Source organism: Pinus tabuliformis, chromosome 8, assembly GCF_031772625.1.
Source record: "Pinus tabuliformis cultivar Carrire ecotype Pingquan chromosome 8, CPIR1, whole genome shotgun sequence".
Taxonomy (NCBI): Eukaryota; Viridiplantae; Streptophyta; class Pinopsida; order Pinales; family Pinaceae; genus Pinus; species Pinus tabuliformis.
The window spans coordinates 1973079206-1973103594 of record NC_142294.1 but is presented as its reverse complement, the minus strand read 5'-3'; the positions used below and the strand labels follow the sequence as shown (position 1 = coordinate 1973103594).

General features: G+C 44.3%; 1 pseudogene across 1 annotated transcript in view; it reads right to left on the bottom strand.

The window, feature by feature from the left end:
* The window catches only part of LOC149244354 (putative F-box protein At5g39460), a 263392-nt pseudogene that overhangs the window by 222811 nt on the left and 16192 nt on the right, over window positions 1-24389 (bottom strand). Inside the window, exons 3-4 of the transcript XR_016246051.1 lie at window positions 13435-13480; window positions 13158-13333 (exon numbers count right to left, since the gene is read on the bottom strand). The product of XR_016246051.1 is annotated as a putative F-box protein At5g39460 (transcript). The remainder of the gene's footprint in view (window positions 1-13157; window positions 13334-13434; window positions 13481-24389) is intronic.

Sequence of the window (24389 nt, the reverse complement as noted above, 5' to 3'; positions counted from 1 at the left end):
TTCCAACCATGTGTTTATCACAATTTCTTCAACTGTCTCTGCATGGAATTCTCCGAAACAGGTTTCAATGGCACAAACGTCGAAACTATAATTCCCAAGGATAGAGTTGGTAAACATTACAGGTTCATTAGGGTCGTTTAATTCCATCACCACATACTTCATGTATCTTTCTCGATCAACTCTCAGCATATCACCCTTCCCCTTCTGAGGCAGCAAGAGATGGGACCAATCAGTTGAGAAACATCCATTGAGTTTTGCCGACCAGTCACTACTAAGCAGCGTTCCATAAGCCTCGGGTATGTCGACTACCACTATGTCAATGACTTGTGAGTACTATGGTTTGGTAGCCATCCGAATCAACACATCTTTCAATTCCCCAATTACCTTCACATTCGTTCTGTCCAATTGCATAATTCGAGTTCCAGTTTTCTTGGGTATTGCATGAAGTCTTTTAGCAACAACGTAAGGCATAACAGTGGACGAAGCACCGAAATCTACCAAGCAATTGTGTATGTTCATGTTGAAGATTTCAAATGTGATAAGGAAAGGTGGAGTCATGGATTTTGATTTCCTTCCTATCATGGCCGCACTGACATCTTGGGGGGTTCGATTCATTTTTGATAGAGTGGCTTCCATAGCTGATGGTGTTTGGGCTGTACTGGAGCTACTGACAGGTCTGGACACCGACTTCTTGGTTTGGCTGCTTGGGATGGTGGGGGTTTTGCAATTTCGTTCATTCATAGCTTTCAACAGCAAATCTCTTTGCTGCGTTAACTTCAACAAATCGAAGTATGTGATATTAGCCCTAGATTTCTTAAGATCATCCACAATGTTGTAATCAATGTTATAAACAGGGTAGGGCAGAGTAAACATACCGGTTTTGCCATTCTTAGGTGGGAGTTTACCATTTTGAGTCGCCTTCGTCACAGGTGAAGATGTGTTCTCTTTCTCTGGATAGTTTGCAACTGGAGTATTCTTGGACTCACCACTAGGTCTACCCTTCTCAACAGGGACTTTGGGAGCAGATGCCTTCACAGGGTGAACATCTTTCTTTGTCTGGTCTACAAGATTCATCACGCCCGCAAGTGGCCCTTTACTTCGTGTGTGGATTTCATTAGTGTGGATTTCTGCCGTGCTATCTTCTTCGTCGTCATCATTCTCATTTGTATAGAAATCCCACAGTACATTGATTTGAGATTCTTCATCCAAGGGCTCTTCTACTTGGTATTCTTCCTAATTTTCTTGTTCTAGCTCCAGCTCCACTATAGGTTCTTCTTTGTTAACGAGCAATCCAATAAGAGCCAACTCTTCCATATTTAAATTCCCTTCATTGGGTGGAGCAGGCAACGCAAGTTGACCATGACCACCTTCTGTCTTCTTACGATAGAAAGGTTTGAAGGGTTTTCTGTTGTTATACTCTCCTCCATTCCCGCTTGTACTCTCTCCAGAATTCCTTTTCATATCGATGATTGTGTTTGTCAAGTTCTTTACGATCTGATGCAAACCTTCCACATCTGTGGTATCCTTTTCTTTGATTTCAGCCCCTTTGTTATCACTCCCATTATTCTTCTTGGATGCTTGAGAGGCTTTCTTTTCTCCGGTTGTATGATGACATGTTGTGAGACTGATCATTTCATTCTCAACTTTTATTGCTTCATCGATAACACCCTGTAAGGTTTGTGCGTTACTCATTTTGACCCACATCGCAGTAGGGATAGGGAGAGCAATGATGTAGAATTCCATGAGCACCTCCTCAGTAGGTCTAGCGTTAGCCGAGATTCTGTTGAACAAAGTGTTGAACCGGATGTTAAAATCCTTGACCTTTTCTTTGGTTTCCATTTTCAAACGAGATAGTTCTAAAACTAAGGCCGCAGGTGTTTTGTCATCGCCATACTTGTCTAAAAAGCCTGTTGAAAGGCAGCCCACGAGGTGATCGATCTTGTTCTCAAGCTAAAGTACCATGTGGAGGCCGCACCAATCAGAGTAAAAGGGAATAGGCGACATACTATATCTTCATCGGCTACCCCCAACATGTGCATGGCCAAGAAGAAAGAGTGAATATGGTTATCAGCGGTGTCTCCCCGCTCAAGGTCGAATTTAGGTAGTACTCTTTCTGCATTCTTGGGTAAGGGATGCTGCTGCCTAGGTACCGCTACGGCGTCCTGAGCGAGCCAGGGAGGGAGTGCTCCCGGAGGAGGTGGGAGTTGGTTCCCACCCGATTGAAGCTGATTCCCACCTGGAAGAGGAACGTTAGCCATATTATGGATAGGGAGGTTCTGGTTGAAGGTTTCTTCAAGGCGTTCTTTATTAAGATTTCCCAAATCGGGCCAGGGATTACCTTTAGAGAGTGGACCCTCAGGAATTTCTTCCCAAGGAGTGTCGATACTTTGCAAGGACTCTAGCGATGGGGCTGCAGATGTCTCTTCGTTTATGGACAAATCCTTGGCTCTCTTTTAGTTGTTGGAGGTAAAGAGTGGAAGATGGGGAGCTAAGAGAGGGAACAAGCGTAAGCCCGAGTAAGTACTCTAACTGGCTGTTCCTGAGTGATAGGATACTCCCACAGTGTCTCTTCTTTGGGTGACCCAAGCGTGGGACTTAGAGGGATCTTTGTTTCTTCGAAATGAGGCTTTTCCCAATGGGAGGAAGGATCTTTTCGACCTTTACGATCCATGCATTAATCTTTTCGAATCCTTGCACGACATTTATAGATGAAATCATAAAAAGTTGTGGACGGCAATTCAGACCCTCTTTATAGCGCCAATTTGTTGACATGGCGAGTTTTCGCTATGCCAACAAGGGGAACTAACCCGATTGCAGACCCCAATTAGATCTACTTTCGTTTGGAATGGCTAGTTCCGACGGGTTTTAAAGGATCCCGTAAACTGTTATATGTGTTGAAAGATTGCTTCTTGGAGGAAGACTTCAGTTAAATCAACAAAGAAAAACAGCTAACCTATAAGTATCAAATCCTATCTACGCTAATTCTAACTACTTATGCTAGTCCTAACTATTCTAATCTATCATGCAGGAGCATAACAAAAGGAAGTTAAACATCATATATAAATTCCAAGTCCTAATGAATCAATTACTGGTTCACAGATGAACAAGGTTGTATTAAATCTTAATTGCAATCTAATTACTTATACAAGAATACACATTCCTTTCCATACAAATAAAACTTGCAACTGATGTTTAACAAGGTCTCGAATCAGCAATCGCTCATGAATTAACCATGGTAACAAATCATATTTGAATAACCAAGACCAGTCACGAACTGTTTGTTATCAATATGCACAAAACAAATCACATTTATATTTATGCCAGCAACAACATCCTGATTCTAAACACATGAAAGGAGAGGCAAATGAATCTGAAAAAAGCTCTTTCTCAACCAAACAGTGTTCTTTATTCACAATAAATCAAAAGTTGTTCTGCCCAAAAAAAAGTCCCTCCTCTCATCTCTGGAGGTAATACTTATACAGCTGGAAATGACTCTCAGTCTTCCCTTAACTTTTCACCTCCCCCCTGTTCTTTTCAATATACAAATCAAAATATACAGACATCTAACAGTTGGCGTAACTGTTGACATGTAGAAGGCATATCTGCTGCAATGCTTCCTTTTCTGGGGAAATGAATGGATGTTGATTAAAAGAGAATGACTGCGTGTCATCCCTTCGCACCTGTATTGAGCGGACGTTATTCCCTATCATTTCCTGAAGGAAACTGAAGACACTGTGCTCATCATTCCACATCTGGCATGATTGAAGGTTTGTTTGGAGGTAATAACATCTTGATGTATCGGCGTTGTGCTTCCTCTTGACATGGAGCGTGCCTCCATTATGCACTATGGCGGTTCATATCCCTTTCTGCAGAATATGCCTTTGCAATATTGACACCAGTGGTGCAGAGGTGTCATCTTGATATAATTCGCCTTTATCCACTACCAGGTCCACTCAAACTCGCCTGCAGAAATAATTCATATGAGAAATATGACAAACATGCTCACAAACAAACCTTGCATTCAACCACAATTTCTATTTAATCTTACAATGCAGAGCAACTATGATTATCAAACCACCGAACCTGTTGTGACATGTATTTTCGTTGCCCATGATATTCATTTTTACTCAAGGATTGCTTTAACAATGCTTCAAAAGCGGACCATTCACTTTACGGGATTTTCCCTTGAAAACTCGGACCGGAGCCTTTTATCGCAATACACAAGAAAACCCACGACCGAGCCATAAGGCCGGACTTCAAATAATATATACCCGGGCGTATAATTATCGCCGGGTCCGTTAATCGCATAGCGCCTTATGTTTAAGCTTTGGGCTCTGCCGATTGCGACTTGCGATTGGCCAGACCCGAAATATATATGTGTCGCGGTTCATAATCCCCTCAGGTCCGCCATATAAGACTTTCCTTTGAAAACTAGGACTGGAACACTTTATCGAAAACACAAGGAAAACACGGGAAAACCCGCAGCCGAGCCATAAGGCCAGACTTGAAATATTATGCACCCAGGCATATAATTATCGTCGGGTCTGATCATCACCCCTTCACATATTGCATAAGCCCCGGGCTCCACCGATTGCAACGTGCGATTAGGGGAAACAGACCCGAAAATATATATATTGGGGTTAACACTGCTAGCGGGTCTGTCGTATCGCATCGTAATGTTTCAATGGCGAGTGAATGGACCTTGGGTTTCATTGAAGCGTGATCGCGATATGCGATGGACCCCGGACCCGAAATATATATATTGCGGTTAATGATCCCGGCGGGTCCGGTAGATCGCGGTGCGCCTTATATACAAGCCTTGGACCCCGCCGATTGCGATATGCGATGGGGCTCCGGACTCGAAATAAATATGTGTTATGGTTAACAATGCCGTCGGGTCCAGTGTATAGTGGTGCACAGTGTTGATTGCGATAAGCGGAAAGGGAAAGTTATGCATGCTTTGCAAAGTGAAAAGAGTTATAATGGGAAAAAGGATGCGATGGAAGGTTTTGAGGGGTAAAGAGTGGAGGTGATTATATGAGTGGGCATAGGGCACCATGAACTTTTATGAGGATTTGAAAGAGTCCCGATGAAGGATAGGAATGAAGGGCTAGACTGGGTTGTGAGTGAATCATGCAGTAGAGATTTATGAAATGGGGATCTTGACCATTAAGAATTGAAGATTTGACTCGATACAGAGTTAAAATCCCAGAAATAAAAAACAGGTCATTCGGAGGAGTGAAAAATCAAACTTCTAGGGGACCCATTCAAATTTGCTATCAGAGCACGTTTTAATAGGGTGGTGGTTATGGCCACAACACATGGTAAATAACTTGTTAATAAATCATAACAAGTAGGAAGGAATAAATTAGAAAGTACATGGAGGGTTTCTAATTGTTAGACTTAGAAACTTCAACATGGTATCAGAGCGTGGTTGCAGATCACAGGAGAACTAAGGACATCAGTTGAGCAGAGCAGCAGTAGCAGAAAACAGTTGTCCCGAGTGACAGAAGTTGTTCCTAGCAGCAAAACAGCAAGGAAGGGGTGATGCAATGCCTGCGTCATCAAGTTCGGGCCAAGAAGAGGCTACGCAGAGGTTGAGGGAGGCAAAGACAGGCTCACGCAGAGGCTAGGAGGGCTGACGCAGTTGGCTTAGGGAGCTAGTTTGCCGGTGTTGGGACTGTGCAGAGCCTAGGAGCTCTCACCTTTAGGTTGTTGGGGTTTAGGAGGCTGTGGATAAGTTGCAAAGTGGAGCTGGTGGGGTACTGTTGTCAGAACAGTACCTAACAGGGCAAGGCCAAGGAGGAGGGAGTTGCTACCGAGGGTTTCTAGCCGAGAAATTCGGATCAGTGGTGCGGTTGCACAGACGATCAGAGTAGGGGGCATCTCGACATCGGCAGAAGGATTTCCAGGAGGGAAATTGAGGCTCAGAGGGAGTCACATCGAGAACTTCCAAGAGGGAAGTAGAAGAGTAGCGGAATGGCACTACACAGAGTAAGAGACCAGGACAGACTGGACGGAGCCTCAAACTTCGTAGTCTAGAAGGCCAGAATCTTATCCGTACTTGACAGAAATCATGTCAAGCACTTCACCTTGAAGATGATAGCGGTCCCAGTTGACCCAGCTAACAATAACAGGTATGAGGAAGCAATGGCGAGAGCTAAGAGTTTCACTTTTGAGGGGGTCAAGGATCATCTAGTACCACATATTGTCGAGAAGAATACGGCACGAGAGATGTGGGAGGCCCTGACCAAGTTGTATCAGCATACTTCCGTGCAGAGGAAGATGCTCCTAGAAAATCAGCTGCGGTCATACCAGATGCAAAAGGGAGAACAGATCGACACCTTCCTCGGTCGATTGAAGGATATCCGAGATCAACTGAATTCCATGGGGGCCACACCAAATCCAGAGTTGATGGTGAGAATAACCCTTAATGCAGTCTCAGAAGACTGGGAGGTGTTTGTCTAGAGCATACTGGGCAGGGCGACCCTTCCAGATTGGGAGGAAATGTGGGCGGCTCTTCGCCAAGAAGAGATAAGGAGGGTGACCAAGACGGGAAGCAGCAGCAAGGGGATCATAATCAAGAAGCAGGAGGAGGTGGATGTTGCCCTAGCATCTATGGGTAAGCAAGAAAAGCGGAAGAAGAAGGACCTCTCGAAGGTCAAATGCTTCCACTGTGGGGAGCTTGGTCATTATGCGACCCAGTGTCCAAGGAAGAAGAGCAAGGGAGAGGCTTCCAAGACCAAGGCAGCGCCAGCAAGGGCAGAGAAGGAAGTGGAGACAGACGATAATTGTGCCATGAGTGCCCACACACCACTTGAGCGAAAGTGGAGAGACATCGAGCTATATAGTCAAGAGGACTACAGAAGATGAGGGGCAGGATCCTCGAGGTACCCAACCTATTGGATTATACCTGGCTACGGGAGCCTCAAAGAGGAGTAGCAAGACTGGCAGATGTCGGTAGAGACGTATGAGGATAAAGCAACAGAGAGAGCTACAGTGCAGGATTCCCAGGAGAGCGCAAGGCTAGCAGGTTGCAACAGTGCGAGAGGCAGGGAGTATTGCACCAGTGCAGGATGGCACAGAGAGGTGTGCAACGGTTATAGATGCAGGGAGTTGTTGCAACAGCGCAGAGGTCAGAGAGGGAGCACTTGTCAGCGACAGAGGGAGCTTCAGCATCTGGAGTGTCTCTAGCCTGACAGAGATGTCAGAGTTGGGAGATCAGTTACTTACTTCTCAGTAACTGAGTTGCAGTGTAGCAGTTAGCAGTGGTGGTGCTATGGGAAGGACAATGCAGCATGATGAGAGGGGATGCAGTGCAGACGCAGCAGTGGCAGGGCCATGGGCAGCAACACGGATGCAGAGGGAGTTGTCGTACAAATGCAGCAGTGGCAGTGGCAGAGCCATGGGTGGTAGTACGAGATGCAGCAGTACAGATGATGGGCAACAAGCCTAGCATTAAGGACCGATGCCGGATGATCAGAGTAATCCTCAGTAAGGAGTATTGCTAGAGCACAGTCCTCGCTAAAAGGGAGTGTTGATTTAAGGTAGCATCGGATGTGCTCTAGCCACGAAATTTGGTGGAGAGGCTAAGGCACATGAGATGTCCAATACCTAGAAAGGATTTGGGCAGATTCTAAACAGTTTGGGAGATATTAAAATAATTAATATTTTTAATGGAGTCCCTAAGTCTAAACTTAGGGAAATTAAAATATTAATGTGAATTAATATAAAACTATGTTAGAATGGTCCAAAAGTCATGGATCAAGCCAGATTTAATCTTAGCCGTTGATTAGGACTTAATCTCGGCCATTGATTTTTCAACGAGAAAAGTACAAAGGGAGGCTTGAGGGTCACTTGGAGTCTGGAGAACACACCAAGACATCAAGATTTCGACTTTCTCGGGCTGGGTTTGTTGAGAAAGTTGAGAGAGTGATCTAGAGTTGCAACTGAGGGGCAGAGAATACAAAAGCAGAGAGGTAGAGATAGTGCCGGGAGGATCAGCGAAGCGACTGGGAAAGCTTACGCAGAGGGCAGAAGCCGGAACTGTCGAGAACAACCGAAACTACCGGAACAGCCGGGAAAGCTGATGCAGAGGGCAGAAGCTGAAACTGCCAGGAACAGCCGGAACTACCAAGAACTACCGGAAATGCCGGGAAAGCTGACGCAAAGGGCAGAAGTTGGAATTGCCGGGAACAGCCAGGAACTGCCAGAACTATCGTGAACGCTGACGCAGAGGGCAGAAGCCGGAACTGCTGGGAATAGCCGGAACCGTCGGGAATTGTCGGAACTGCCGAGAACTGCCGGAACTGCCGGGAAAGCTGACGCAGAGGGAAAAAGAGGCTGACACTGGGGTTTTTCGTGGGGCAAATTGGAGCTGAGGAGTTGCTGGAGTGTTTATCCAGGGTTTTAGCCTGAGCATCTGTCTCCAAAGGAGAGGTACTACTGCCGAGATTTTTCCCTGTTGGGTGAGCCAGATTTGGCACCCAGATTGTAATCTGAAACTACTTAATAAATCAAACCCTCAGATAGCTACACCAATTTTCCCACATTGGGGTTTTCCAAGGACATTAGTCCAAAAATAACAGTGTCATTTTTGTGCTTGTTTCTGTTTCCTGCAGTTGATGATCTGTAATGTGTTGAGCACGTACTTGTGTTTATTTTCAGTATTTACATGGTAAATCACTTGTTAATTAATTAGAACAAGTAGGAAGGAATAAATCAGAAAGTACATGGAGGGTTTCTAACTGTTAGACTTAGAAACTTCAACAGTAACAACCATGTGATGCCCTGTAGGCATCCTAGACGAGTCAGTGTTTGTTATGGTGAAACCATGGCTAGTCCCTTTGGGTTCAATTCAGGTTCCTTTCATCTTGTATAGGAATGGAGATCCTTAGGTGAGCTTCTATGTGGAGTCATGGTTTTTGAGGAGCCAAATTTTAGGGGTGATCAATAGTGTAGGGGCCAGTCCAACCCACATCACGTGCACCTATGTCCTTCCACGTGGTTATGAGTTTATAGAGTTTGTAGGTGGCCTTGGCTTTGGTGTTATATTCCTCATACGTTTCTCAGAGATAGCAGTCTCATAGTCAGCAAAATTTTCACACTTCCCAAGGTTGTCCATGCTTGCCAATGCAAAGTGGTCTAGGAAGCCAAAACAAAGTCCCAGATTGCAAAGTTCAGCGAGAGGATGACATCTCACATGGAATTTTTCCATTTGGATAATGCAATATCAAGATATGGTCGATCAAAGGCAATCAACAGGAGTGCACAACATTCTAGGGGCAAAAGAGCATTGCATCATTTTGGACATGCAATACATCCAGAGCCATCTATTCACTAGGAGGAACAAACCCATGTCTCAAAAAATTTGTATCCTCATAGGCATTGGAGATCCAAGATTTGACCAAGTTTCCAAGAGTTTGACCAAGCCTATGTGAAAATGCCTTGGACGTTTTGGGTGATTTAGCATACGACATGGCACTACTTGGTAAACAGAAGCAAAATAGTGTGGAACATTTGTCCCAATGGCTAGGGCATTAGAGATCACGATGAAGTGGAAATTTGACTAGGAAATACATAAAAAAGTCAAGTCGATTAAAAAATAATTGTTGGAAAGGTCTATATAATTGTTGGAAAGGTCTATATAGCTGTTGGAAGTTACTATTTCCAAGATGATGAGAATAAGGATAAAAAAATAGCAGTTATAAGTCAAGGAATTAGTCTTCTACAAGTGGTACGAATCTCTAAGGTGATCGTCTTCATTTCCAAGGAGACATCAAGTTGGCAAGGTGAACATTGGGCATCTTCTAGGTGGACATTGGAGCAACTATGACTACTCATCTTCTTAGACTCCTTGGGACTGTGAAAGGCAATTCGACCCACTTGGTGGGAATACTCAAGATATTTAATGTAATAAAAAATTTATTTGTCTCATGAGTCAAATTAGTCTCTAAATTTAAGTGGATGACAAGTCAAACATTATTATTTTAATGAAGGAGAGAACTAGTTGTAGTAAAAGAACTTATAAATTGCTAGCTCCTCCTCCCAATAGAGGTTCTTGATTGTGAGATCATTTATGCTATGCAATAAGAAACCACATTTTGCAAAAGAAACTCTCTTGTATATTGCATTGATTTTTCTATGCTTTCTTTTCCTAGCTTTAGTCTATATTTGTGCTTACTTGCAAGTATAGTTTCGTTATCACAAAATTGTTGCATTAATCTATTGAGGGATAGATGGTCACATGGAAGGAGAGATTCTCATCTCACCCTTAACCCAAAATGATACAAATCCAAATGTTGGACAAGCCCTCTAGGGGGAATATTCAACTAAATTTGCGGGATATTGGTGGCATTATTGCTATAGCAATTGGGGCATCTCGAAGGAGTAGATCTCCTAGTGGGATAATACCTTTTTGTTGGTTATTCTAGACTAGTTTGAGTGGGATAAGTTCACCCCAAACTCCTCATTCACTCATAGTCCTAGGGGGCATTCGAGGCAAAATCCTTTGACGAACAAAGAGCAAGATAGGGGTAACTCTCTCTCCTAGTGGCAAGGTCTCTAAAGCCCTGATTCTATGAAGCAAAAAGACCAAATGCAAAATGAGCTCGAGAAAAATGGGTGGACAATGAACTCTACCTAACTAATGGGTTGCGGAACTCTCCGCTTACAACAAATTATGCATCTGAGAAGCAAGGTATGGACTTGTTGTCACCCAAACTGTATAGGTAAATGTGACAACGACTCAAGGCAGGGGTTGTCACTCTAATCCCCGCCCTCTCCGATCTAGTTGTCTCCCTACAGTAGCCTATGGGAGGTAGTCCCTATGAAATGTGAGGATAAAAGACTTGTCGGAAACCGACAAGTTCGAGAGACACAGCTGAATGGCCTAGCAACTTGGTTAATGATGACTAGCAAGTTTAATTATTAGCACGATTTAATTAGATTATTGAGAGACCAGTTCCTTATGGAGTCAAATCACTTGCACAATATAAATTAGCTACCAAGTTACCGGATGAACAATTGCTGCTTAGAATGCACACTCTCCTAGATGAGATGTGACACCTAGAACTAAGTGAAATGCAAACTCTTGGTTAACTTTAGATTAGATGCCTATCTAAGTGAGTCCTTTCTCCTATGATACCACCCACGGATGGTGGGTAACAAGCCACAGGCTTAGAGTGCCTTGTTCAGGGGGTCGAGAAGTAGCAGTAGGCTGCAAGCCTTGTTTTACTTGTACAGGAGGGTGTGGGATTCAATTTTGAGGCCTAGAAGGAGGCTAGGACAGCAACAAGTTGTTGTAGCACTGTTTGCAGGGAGGCCACATAGTTCAGGAGGTCTAATAGTCTTGGAAAGGGTGTTGTAGCAGTGTGCCAGCAAGCCGTAACCAGTGATCAGAATTGCAGCAGTGGACACCAGCCTTTGGGAATGCAAGTACGTGATGGTTTGATGTATTTATGTTGAGATTGGATGCTAGTGGATGAGGTCCTAGTTTGGACATTGGTATTGGACACTCGTGGTCTGTTGGAGCGCAGAGTGAGAGTGGACCAAGAAGAGCCTAGTGTAGCACCTTGATGGACAAAGGTGGCTACTAGGAGTGGCAGTCTGGAGGAGCTCAAGGTCTGGCCAACCAGGAGTGGTTGTTGACAGCCTGTGTTCATTGTTGAAGAAGCGACATTCGATGATGATAGGTGGCAGCCCTCCTGCCCTATGTTAGTCTTCATTGGAGCAGCACAAGAAGACTATAGTGGGAAGACAAGTCCCAAAAGAGTTGAGGAGTAGCAGTAGGCAGAAGTCTCAAAGTGTTGTTGCCTTAAAGGACGAAGGAGCAGAGCTAGTGAGCGTGAAGATCCTATGTGTTGATGATAGATAGACTTATGATCAGCTAGAGGGCAGATTGGAGAGCCAAGTTCAGTGGCCTAAAGGAATTGGTGCATAGATAGAGGCAGGTGTTGCAGAACAGAAGCAAAGGACCCGCAGTGTATAGGATACAACAAAGCAGTTGTGATTGCATGCTACATCAGCTAGATTGTCAGTGTATCTTGTATCGTGTATCTTGATTCTTGTATTCTTGTACTAGTGAATACTTGAGGGCCATTATCCCTGGTATGGGATCCCTAGACTGTTATATTATTCAGTTGGATTAATATAACGAAGTTGGGTTATTGTACATATTTTGTAAAAAGTTTGAGTATATTTTGTGCACTAGTAGATTTACTGTTGTTTATATTCCGCTGTGCAAAGTAGACTTGTTGTGATACTTGGTTGGTAGTATCAGTGATTTAAGATTCTATCCTAGACACCAGTATCGTGGAAAAACAACATACACTTCACCATGCTTCTAAATTCACCTATTTATGACAGGCTTAGGCCATGTAGAGAGCTCAAAAAATATCAAAACTTAAAGCTTCAGTTGGATGTTGGATATAAGACAGCTTCTTGCATCCCTCTTATGCTAACTATCAGGAACAAACCTCACCTTGGTATTATGGAGGATAGGTTTCTGTTTGTAATGCCATTCATACAGGACTTCCAATTATAATCTTCTAATTTACACCTGGTTCATAATTGCCTGTATGCTTTGCATCTCTTTCTATATAAGTTTTGTGCTTCAGGTTTAAAATGAGCACTGATCCTAATTTTGGTGTTGTCCTGTATATTACACTTTTCTAATTACAGATTATTCGAGTCCAGGCTGTACCTATATTAGTATGCATTGAAAATTTGTTTATACAGTACAAAACTTGCTTTCAACTTTGATTAGATTCCGTAATTAGTTCCCACAATGCATGCATAGTTTGACTTTACCACAAATGGTAGTAACAAGTGATGATCTGTTCTTCCCCTTTTTCCTTGGAGCATTTAACTCAAATGCTGCAAGATCAAATGAGACAGTAGTTTTGGAAAGTATTATTGAATGAAATAATAATTTTCAGAAAGATTACTAAAGGTTGATGTATAAATTCAAAACTCTAATTGTCGTCTCTAAGCAACAAGAAAAAGTCTCATTCAGGTATAGAAGTTTGAGATTTTGGGAAAATCAGCATATTAAAAACCCTGCTTTGAATCCTTTGCTTCATGATTTGCATATAGAAGAGCATGATAAATAAATAAGAAATGGAATAAAAAGGCTCAACTTTGTCTCTTATATGCACCACAGAAGAAGCTTCACCAGGTTGGCATAACTAGAGCTCAAACTTTGTTTCTTCAGTGGATAACCATGCTAGTTTGGCAGCCAATACAAAGTCTGCATCTCCAGAAAAAAATTGAATCTTGAACGAATCTTCCAGTAACCCAATTACCTCAAATAAAGGTCTAAGGGTAATATCACCTGAAATACCACAATAACGTGAAAGTACCTTAATAAAACTGAATACCAGCAATTTTTTTCTCTGGAAAAAAATGAAATGAATTAGACTAATAAATGCATACCATTAGAGTAAGTCCATATTCTGGACGCAATCAAACGTAGATTACCCTGCACAGTGTCAAAATTTCTGAGAGCGGGAATCATGTTTGCCACATAAAGAGATAGAAACAGTTATGCATTATGATGTAATGCTTGTAAGACATTTGGAGACAGCCTTTAAAGAAGTGACAATTCCACAATAAGAACAGAGAATGAATAATATAAATGCAAGGACTAGGCAGTTAATCAAGAAATATTATTGTGATTGGTGAAAAAAATTGATATTAACAAATTTTGAACCACCAATGCAGAAATTGTTATAAAAGCAAAGATACACAAAAGAGGTAAAAGAGGAACATATTATTTATTTGTGAACGTTATTGACACAATATGAGTAGATCCTTTTACTTACAATTTATGTAGTTTCTCTGTTGACTTTTCTAAGTCTATCTGTTAGAAAATTAATTTGTATTCTGCTGGTTTATTTCTTCTACTTGTTTAAATTTGAACAAGTTATTTAAAACATTTAAATACCGAAATAAACACAATACAGTCACAACATCTACAGATCATCAACTGAAAGAAAACAAGCACACCAGTGACACCGTTATTTTTTGACAAATGTCCCGGAAAAACCCAATGCGGGAAAAACGGTGCAGCTATTCAGAGGGTTATATTATTATGCAGTCTTTTTAAGTACAATTGGGTAAAATACACGGCAACAATACCTCTATATTCCGAAATAGGTATTCAGAAAACTTGTCCCACGAAACCCTCTCTGGCACAACTAAAGCTCAGCGTTGGCCCTTCTAGCCTCTACGTCAGCCTCCTGCTGACCTACGTCAACCCCAGGAACCTCTGCATCACCGCTCTGAGGCACTACACAGCCTTTGGGATCCTCTGCGTCACTCTAGCAACCTTTGCGTGGATGACGCAGTCCCTCTGGCCTCTGCGTTGTCTCTGCTAGGCTCTGCGTAGCCTGGACTGGTTGCTGCTCTTGCTCTCTTTGCTTCTGCGTTGGTCTCTCAGTATTGTCTCTGCCTCTCTGCCTCGTACTCACTGCCCCTCGCTGTTGATCATTGATTCAACTTTGCTTAGCAACCCCGCTCTAGCAAAATGAATGATTGAACATTCTGGTGTATTCTCCAAGTGACCCTCAAGCCTCCTCTTATACTTTTCTCGTTGGTCCATCAACAGCCGAGATTAAATCTCTAATCAACGGCTAAGATTAGATTTGGCTTGATCCATGACTTTTGAAACCTTGTCAACCAGTTTTATATTAATACCCATTAATATTTTATTTTTCCTAAGTTTAGACTTAGAAACTCCATTAAAAATATTAATTATTTTAATATCTCCCAAACCGATTAGAATCTACCCAAACCATTTTTGGGTCTTGGAGATCTCATATGCTTTAGCCTCTCCACCAATTTTCATGGCTAGAGCACATCCGATGCTACCCCAAATCAACACTCCCTCTTAGCGAGGATTGTGCTCTAGTAATACTCCACACTGAGTATCACACTGATTATCCGACACCGGTCCCTGTGTTGATGTTAGGCCTCCCCGCCCAACATCCTCTACACTGCTGCATTCTGTACCGCTGCCCATGGCCCTGCCACTACCATTGTTGCATCCATACGGTAGCTCCCTCTGCATCGATGTTGCTGCTGGTCCATCCTCCCAGCACTGCATCTGCATTGCATCCCCTCTCATCATGTTGCATCGTGCTACTACACTGCAACTCAAATACTGAGAAGTAAGTAACTAATCCACCCAACTTCTGACATCCCTGTTAGGCTAGAAACACTCTCGATGCTGAAGCTCCCTCTGCCACTAACAAGTGCTCCCTCTACTAACCTCTGCGTTGTTGCAACAACTCCCTGCATCTCGCACCGTTGCACACCTCTCTGTGCCATCCTGCACTGGTGCAACACTCCCGTGCCTCTCGCACTGTTGCAACCTGCTAGCCTCGCGCTGTCCCGAGACTCCTGCACTATAGCACTCTCTGTCGCTCCATCCGCATTTGTCTCTATTGACATCCGCTAGTCCTGCTACTCCTCTTTGGGGCTCCCGTAGCAAGGTATAATCCAAGAGGTTGGGTACCTCAAGGATCCTGCCCCTCATCGCTTGTAGTCCTCCTGACTACAGCTCGATGTCTCCCCACTTCTTCTCAAGTGGCACATGAGCACTCACGACACAATCGTCATCCTCCTTTCTTTTTCCACCCTCGTTGGCACTGCCTTCGAGTCAGAAGCCTCTCCCTTACTCTTCTTCCTCAGACACTGGTTCGCATAGTGACCTAGTTCCCCACAATGGAAGCACTTGACCTTGGAGAAGTCCTTCTTCTTCCTCTTCTCCTGCTTCCCCGCGGGATGCTAGAGCCGCATCCTCTTCCTCTTCCTCTTCCTTCTTGATCCTGACCCCTTCGCCACTACTTCCCACCTTGGTCAACAGTCTGATCTCTTCGTGACGAAGAGTCGCCCACAGTTCTTCCCAATCCAGAAGACTCGTCCTGCCCAGTATGCTCTGGACAAATGTCTCCCAATCCTTGGAGACTGCGTTAAGTGCGGTCCTTACCTAATGATCAAATCCTGATCCAGCGTGGCACTTATGGAAGTTAGTTGGTCACGAATCTGCTTCAACCGACCGAGGAAGACATGTATCTTCTCTCCCTTCTTCATCTGGTATGACCTTAGCTGATTCTCCAAGAGCATCTTCCTCTGCACGGAAGTATGCTGGTACAATGTCTTTAAAGTGTCCCACATCTTTTTCGTTTCCTTCTCAGCAATATGTGGGACCACATGATCCTTAACTCCATCAAGGATGATACACTTTGCCTTAGCCATTGCCTCCTCGTACCTTTCATTAGCTACCAGGTCAATTGGGATAGCCATCACTCTCAAGGCGAAGCCCTTGATACGATGTTTGTCTAGAATGGACAAGATCCTGGCCTTCCAGACCACAAAGTTGGACACTCCATCCAGCCTGTCTTAATCTCTCAGCCCATTCACGGCCATCTCGCTGCTCTTCTGTTGACTCCTCCGAGTCTCTCTACTTCCCACCTAGAAGTTCTTGGTTCGACTCCTACTGAGTCTCTCTACTTCCCGTCTGGAAGTTCTCAGTTCAACTCCTGCTGAGTCTTTCTACTTCCCGTCTCGAAGTTCTCGGTTCTAGGCCTACTGCCCCACATCCACTGCACTATTGCTTCCTATACTGCTACCCGTGACACTGCCACTGTCACTGCTACATCTGTATTGCAGCTCCCTCTCAACATGCTGCATCACGCTACCCATAGCACTGCCACTGCTAACTGTTGCACTACAACTCCCAACACTTATCCAATTTCGCTATTGAAATTGATTCTTTACCATCCCCATCTTCTCCCTGAAATAAACAAACTTTGTTCTTTCTAGAACCTTGGTAAGGATGTCTGCCACCTATTCTCCTATAGGAGTGTACCTCAACTGTACTGCTCCTCATTAGACACGGTCTCTGACAAAGTGACACCTGATATCAATGTGCTTCGACCAATCATGAAATACTGGATTCTCAGAGAGTTTGATGCAACTCTGGTTATCAAACATGATCCCGGTCGCTTCCATCCTTCTCCTGAATCAATTCACAAGCAATTTCCTAAGCCATATGGCTTCGCACGAAGTTGTGCTAGTTGCCATATATTCTGCTTCAGATGAGCTCAGAGCCACGGATTTTTGTTTCCTACTGCACCAGGAGGTCATTCCTGATCCAATGTTGAAACAATACCCAGTTGTACTTTTTTGATCCACTGAACTTCCAGCCCAATTTGTGTCAATGAACCCACTCAGCCTGATGTCATTTGCCTCAGGTGTACAATAGTCCATGCTCGACTATTCCTTGTACATACCCGAGAACATGTTTGGCTACTACCCAGTGCACCCTCTTAGGTTCCACCATGAACTGACTGAGAGTGTTGACAGTGTAACAAATGTTTGGCCTAGTATTGACCAGATACATCAGGGACCCTCTAGGCTGCCTGTACAAGGTAGGATCAAAGTCTTTATCTTCAGATGCATCAATCTTCTTCCAGTTGGTGATCATTGGAGTAGCCATAGGTCTACAGTCCTGCATCCAGAATCTCTTCAAGATCTGTGTAGCATATCTCCCTTGTCCAAGGAAGATCTCACCCTTCTGCTACCAAACTTCCAACCCCAGGAAATAATGCATCTGTCCCAAATCCTTCATGTTGAATTATGTGGCTAGATTCTTCTTGCAGTCTTTGATGAGCCTGGATGATCCTGTCAGGAAAAGACCATCCACATATAACACTAGGATTAGAGGCTCATTCTCTACAACAAGATAGTAAAGATTAGGGTCTGCGTCACTCTTGACAAACCCCATCTTCTGCAAGTAGCCATCAATTCAACTGTACCATGCTCTGGGTGCCTGTTTAAGCCCATACAAGGCTTTCTTTAATCTGCATACATGAGATTTCTTCTCATGTGTCTCAAAGCCTTCTAGTTGTTCAATGTATACTTCCTCATCTATTACCCCTTTCAAGAATGTTGTCTTGACATCCATCTGATGAATCTCCCACCCCATTTGTGCTGCAAGAGATATCACGATTCTAATAGAAGTATACCTGGTTACTGGGGCGAAGGTTTCTTCGTAGTCTATCCCTTCCATCTGGGCATACCCCTTAGCCACAAACTTGGCTTTGTATTTCTCCACACTGTCGTCTGCAGCATATTTGACCTTGTAGATCCATCTCGAACCTACCACTAACATGTCCTGATGCCTAGGTACCACTTCCCAGACATCATTAACCATTATGGAGTTGCATTCCTCCACCATAGCATCTACCCATACTTGATGTTGAACGGCCTCCTGAAAACTAGAAGGTTTCCCAACCTGAGCTACTAAAGCCTGGTATCTGTCTAGCTGGCTTCACTCCCTTTTATTATTCATGGGTGCACCAATGAAGTCCTCTGCATCCTGTAGAATCTGTCGGAGTTCCCGACTCGTTCTTCCACTAGTAGTAGGCACATCTATCAGCTCTTCCTTTTTCTGAGATTCCTCTTGTTTTGAAGCTTTGTCTTCAGGAGAATTTTTGGTACTAGTTTCTGTCGGTCGAAATGGTTTGACCAATGGCCCGTCTTTCGACTACTCTTCGGAAGGCATTTCTCAAGATTTCTTGAAAGCTTTGTCCTCCATGAACTTTACATCCTGCCGAACTATTACCTTCCTACTCCTTGGAAGATAGACTCTATATGCCTTAGCATTCTCGCTATATCCCACAAGATATCCTTTCTCAGCAGTTTGATCTAATTTCCTTCTCTTTTCTTCGGGTATACGGCAACGCACAAAACTCCCAAATATCTTGAAATGCCCAGCTCTCTGAGAATCCAATGTTTCATGATAGGTCAAAACATATAGAAATACAATACCATTTAATCAGAGATTGTGTGTAGTGTGGAGCAGTCCAACTACAGCATGTTCCCACAGAGCAGCAGGCTGCAGATATACTCATGAAAGCTCTAGGGACAGCCAAGTTTGTTTATTACAGAGAACAGACGGGTATAGTGGAGAACACCTTCTTCGCTAAGAGGGACTATTAGTTTTTTATTATGGTGGTAACATCGAATAGGTGTTATAGTCTCTAAGGTATCAGAGAGCCTAAGGAACATAAGATCTCTAATACCCAAAATGGTTTCGCAAGATATGACTCTGAAACACCTTAATTAAATTAATTGACTAAATAATTAAAATTTCCTAAGTCTAACTTAGGAAAACCAGTTAATTAATTAAGGATTTTCGAGAATGCTCTAGAGACTTCTATTAATGAAATATAATTAATCTTAGTCGTTGATGGAGATTTAATCTTGGGCGTTGAAGTTTCCATGAGAGATTATAAGAGCAGCTTGAAGGGACAGAGAGATATACCAACATGAGAGCAAGGCAGTGTGAATTTCCCAATGCACAATATTTCAGCGAGGGAAGAGTTCCAGCCAAAGGGAGAGCATCAAAGAAAGAGGGAGTAGCAGAAAATTCCGGAATAGAATTTCAAAGATTATTCCAGTGTTTTTCCAGTGCTATAGCAGCAAGAAAAGGGAGGTCAAATAATCACGAGAGGAGGTTGAATTCTGCAGTGTGAATTAGCCCGTCCAATAGTGCGAGTTACCAGAAGAGGGTTTGATCAATTGCCAAAGCCAGATCAGTGTCAGGAAGGTAGAGCAAATTTCTTCCAAGGCATAGGGCGGCTAGACGACCCAGTTGGAGGCAAATCTAGGGTTGTACAATTTGTAAAAAGCCAGCAATGCACATTTCGGCAAGCAATGCGAGCAACCAGAGAAGGGTGTATAACCCACCATTTGTGTGTGGTATCATAATAGAAACTTTTTCTCCTAAATGATCCTCAGTCGACAGCCAGTAGTCCCTTGCAACCACCAGATAGCTCGGTGTGCCACTATCTCCGCCACCTGAGCCAGCGATGTGGTCCCTCACCCATCTGTTATGATCGTATGTTTGAAGGTGTGCCTCCCAACCCCAAAGGTATGCCTTTTCATTTGAGTAATTTTATTTACTTATCATGGACACTTTTGGGCATGAACTGGTGGGGGGATTCAACAAAATGAATGGGCTATGTCTGTACTCTTGTCTCCTCTGCCCAAATTTGGTGGTTAACCTTGTATCCTAGTCCTGTGGGATCTCCTTTATTGGCTATTAGCTTCAGGGTTGGCACTACAAGGGAAAACCCGATTTTGGTAGCATGATCCTGCTTCCCGACACCATATACATCACCCCCCTCCATTCATTACAATGCTATGCATCATATTTCACATCTGGGTCCACAAAAGGTTAGCCTCCCCCCCACTTGTCCACACTTTGGGTCAGGCCTGGAACAATGCCCTGGAGGTTGATGCAACTAAAAAGAGAAAAAAAAACATATTTGTCCAATCTCAATAGGAAATTGTACCATAAAATGCAAAAGATGGTCGGGACATACAAATTTAGCATGTGGGCAAAAGCCAAATAGCCCTACCCCTTATTCATGGCCATCACCCCGGTTCCTATGGGCCCTAGATGACCATACATCATTAAGGAACCCATGATTGTCCCAACCTTTGGTGGGCAATGAGCCGCCCACCTTAAAGGGGTTATCTACTGTTATATCCTACACATTATGCTCTCATCCCCTGAAGCCCCAGGCAGTTATAAAAGAAAAATCAATAAAAGGCAAAAGGCATATGAAGAAGGGTGGAAAAACAAAGGTCGGGGTAACTCATGTAACAAGATTGTTCCCTCCTATATCCATATACCCAAGTGTGGGCTTCCCTCTTTTTAGCTACCCTTGTACCATGGCATGTGACTTTGAACCTTCCACTGGTCCCCCACTCCATTCCATCATTGTATCACATGCCACCTACCATTTGATTGATGTACCATGGACATGTTACCCCCTTTAAAGGCTGAAAGCACCTAATAGATTCCTTGGTTACTCCCCTTATTGATCTTGGAGGCACCTGTACATGCCAAAGCCCCTTATGGAAGGGCATGCCACCAAGAAGTGCCCATTTGATTCTGTGATTTGTGAACTCTTTTACTTGATTATTCTAATGATTTGTTGTACTAGAGGGCAAGGGGATGCATGTGATCTTATGCAGGACTGCAGGTGTGTCTCCATTTGGGGTTTGGTCTCCCTATACGGGGTCCAAGCTCTCCGGAGGGCCATAATGGCACTTGTAGGGTGGGCGTAGAGAGCTATGGGCCTCCACCATAGCAAAGAGCACTTCATGGATCTCAGTACCATTCAATGAGTGCTCATGTTCCACCTTTTGGATGAGGATGATGCACCTAATTCACCATGCCCAGTTGGCCTCGCATTGTACCATACACTTAGCAGATGTTCTAGGGTCCAGATGAGGATGTGTCTCAACGCGAGAGAGTTTATGTCATCATCCTAGTCCTTACAGTTTTGGAATTTCTAATTTTAATCTGTTAGAAATTCTTCCTGTACTATCTGGTTTATTTCTTCCTACTTGTTTAATTACTTAACAAGTTATTTACCTTGTAAATACTGAAAATAAACACAAGTACAATATCAACATCTACAGATCATCAACTGAAAGAAAACAAGCACACAAGTGAAAACCCAATGCGGGAAAACCAGTGCAGCAAATATGAGGGTTTTATTATTGTGCAGTTTCTGAATACAACTAGGGTGACAGAAATGGCTCACCCTACACAGAATGCCCTCGGCAGTAGTACCTCTCCTCAGAGACAGATATTTCGACTGATTAATCACTGGATGAACGATCCCTCAGCAACAATTGCAGCTTCCACTGCTCTGTGTCACTCTATAGGGACTGTGTCACCCTTCCCAGATCACCAACACCCAGTCTGCCCATGAAAATCCTCCCAGCGCTGCCTCCTGGCCCTGCATCAGCTCTGCTAGCCTATGCGCAGCTACTAAAGCTTCTGCGTCAGCCCTCAGACCCTCTGTGTCACCCACGCTGGCCTCTTCTAGCTCTGCGTAGCTCCTAGTGGCCTCTACGTCAACCTCTCCAAGCTCTGTGTTGTCTCTCTGGTACTAACTCTACCTCTCTATTATGTATTCATTGCCCCTCGCTGTTGATCACTAATTCACTTTCGCTTAGCAACCCCGCTCTAGAAAAATGAATGACTGACCACTCTGGTGTGTTCTCCAACCGACCCTCAAGCCTCTTCTTATACTTTTCTCATTGGTCCATCAACGGTCGAGATTAAATCTCTAATCAATGGCTAAGATTAGATTTGGCTTGATCCATGACTTTTGGAACCTTCTAGCCTAGTTTTATATTAATACCCATTAATATTTTATTTTTCCTAAGTTTAGACTTAGGAACTCCATTAAAAATATTAATTATTTTAATATCTCCCAAACCGGGTACAATCTGTCCAAACCATTTCTAGGTCTTGGAGATCTCATGTGCTTTAGCCTCTCCACCAATTTTCATGGCTAGAGCACATCCGATGCTACCCCAAATCAACACTCCCTCTTAGCAAGGACTGTGCTCTAGTAATACTCCACACTGAGCATCACCCTGATTATCCAGCATCGGTCCCTGTGCTAATGCTAGGCCTCCCCAGCCCAACATCCTCTGCACTGTTGCATCCTGTACCACTGCCCATGGCCCTGCCACTGCCACTGCTGCATCCTGTACTACTGCCCATGGCCCTGCCACTGCCACTGCTACATCCATACGACAACTCCCTCTGCATCCGTGCTCCTGCTGGTCCATCTTCCCAGCACTGCATCCCCTCTCATCATGTTGCATCATGCTACTGCACTGCTACTCAGTGACTGAATTCTGACATCCCTGTCAGGCTAGAAACACTCCCAATGTTGAAGCTCCCACTGTCGCTAACAAGTGCTCCCTCTACTAACCTCTGTGCTGCTGCAACAACTCCCTGCATCTCGCATCGTTGCACACCTTTCTGTGCCATCCTGCACTGGTGCAACACTCTCGTGCCTCTCGCACTGTTGCAACCTACTAGCCTCACGCTATCCGGGGACTCCTGCACTATAGCACTCTCTGTCGCTTCATCTGCATCCATCTCTACCTGCATCCACTAGTCCTACTACTCCTCTTCGGGGCTCCCGTAGCAAGGAATAATCCAAGAGGTTGAGTACCTCAAGGATCCTGCCCCTCATCGCCTGTAGTCCATCTGACTACAGCTCGATGTCTCCCCACTTCTTCTCAAGTGGCACATGAGCACTCATGGCACAATCGTCCTCCTCGACTTCTTTCTCTGCCTTTGCAGGCGCTGCCTTCGTGTCCGAAGCCTCTCCCTTACTCTTCTTCCTAGGACACTGGTTTGCAAAATGACCTAGTTCCCCACAATGGAAGCACTTGACCTTGGAGAGGTCCTTTTTCTTCCTCTTCTCCTGCTTTCCCGCAAATGCTAGAGTCGCATCCTCTTCTTCCTCCTTGATTCTGACCCCTTTGCCGCTACTCCCCGCCTTGGTTAGTCGTCTGATCTCTTCTTGATGAAGAGATGCCCACAGTTCTTCCCAATCTGGAAAACTTGTCCTGCTCAGTATGCTCTAGACAAATACCTCCCAATCCTCGGAAACTGCATTTAGTGCGGTCCTCACCATTAATTACTCATCCGGCGTGGCCCCTATGGAAATTAGCTGGTCACGGATCTCCTTCAAGCAACCGAGGAAGACATCTATCTGCTCTCCCTTCTACATCTGGTATGCCCTTAGCTAATTCTCCAGGAGCATCTTCCTCTACACGGAAATATGTTGGTACAATGTCTTATATGTGGTACCATATGATCCTTGACCCCATCAAGGATGATGCACTTAGCCTTCGCCATTGCCTCCTCGTACCTTTCATTAGCTACCGGTTAACTGGGATAGCTATCACTCTCATGACGAAGCCCTTGAGGCGATGTCTGTCTAGAATGGACAAGATCCTGGCCTTCCAGACCACAAAGTTGGATGCTTCGTCCAGCCTATCCTGATCTCTCAGCCCATTCACAGCCATCTCGCTGCTCTTCTTTCGACTCCTCCGAGTCTCTCTACTTCCCTCCTGGAAGTCCTCTGTTTGACTCTTGCTGAGTCTCTCAACTTCCCGTCTAGAAGTTCTCGGTTCGACTCCCTCTGAGTCTCGATTTCCCTTCTGGAAATCCCTCTGCCAACATCAAGTTGCCCCACTCCGATCGTCTGTGCAACTGCACCGCTGATCCAGATTTCTTGGCTAGAAATCTGCCTCAGCAGCAACTCCCTCCACCTTGGTCTTGCCCTGTTAGGTACTATTCTGACCACAGTACCCCACCAGCTTCGCTCCACAAATTACCCGCAGCCTTCTATACCCCAGCAACTGAAGGATTGAGCCACTTGGCTCTGCGCAATCCTGACATCGGCAAATCAGCTCCCCTAGCTAACTACCTTAGCCCTCTTGGCCTCTGCGTGAGCCTGATTCTACCTCCCTTAACCTCTACGCTGCCT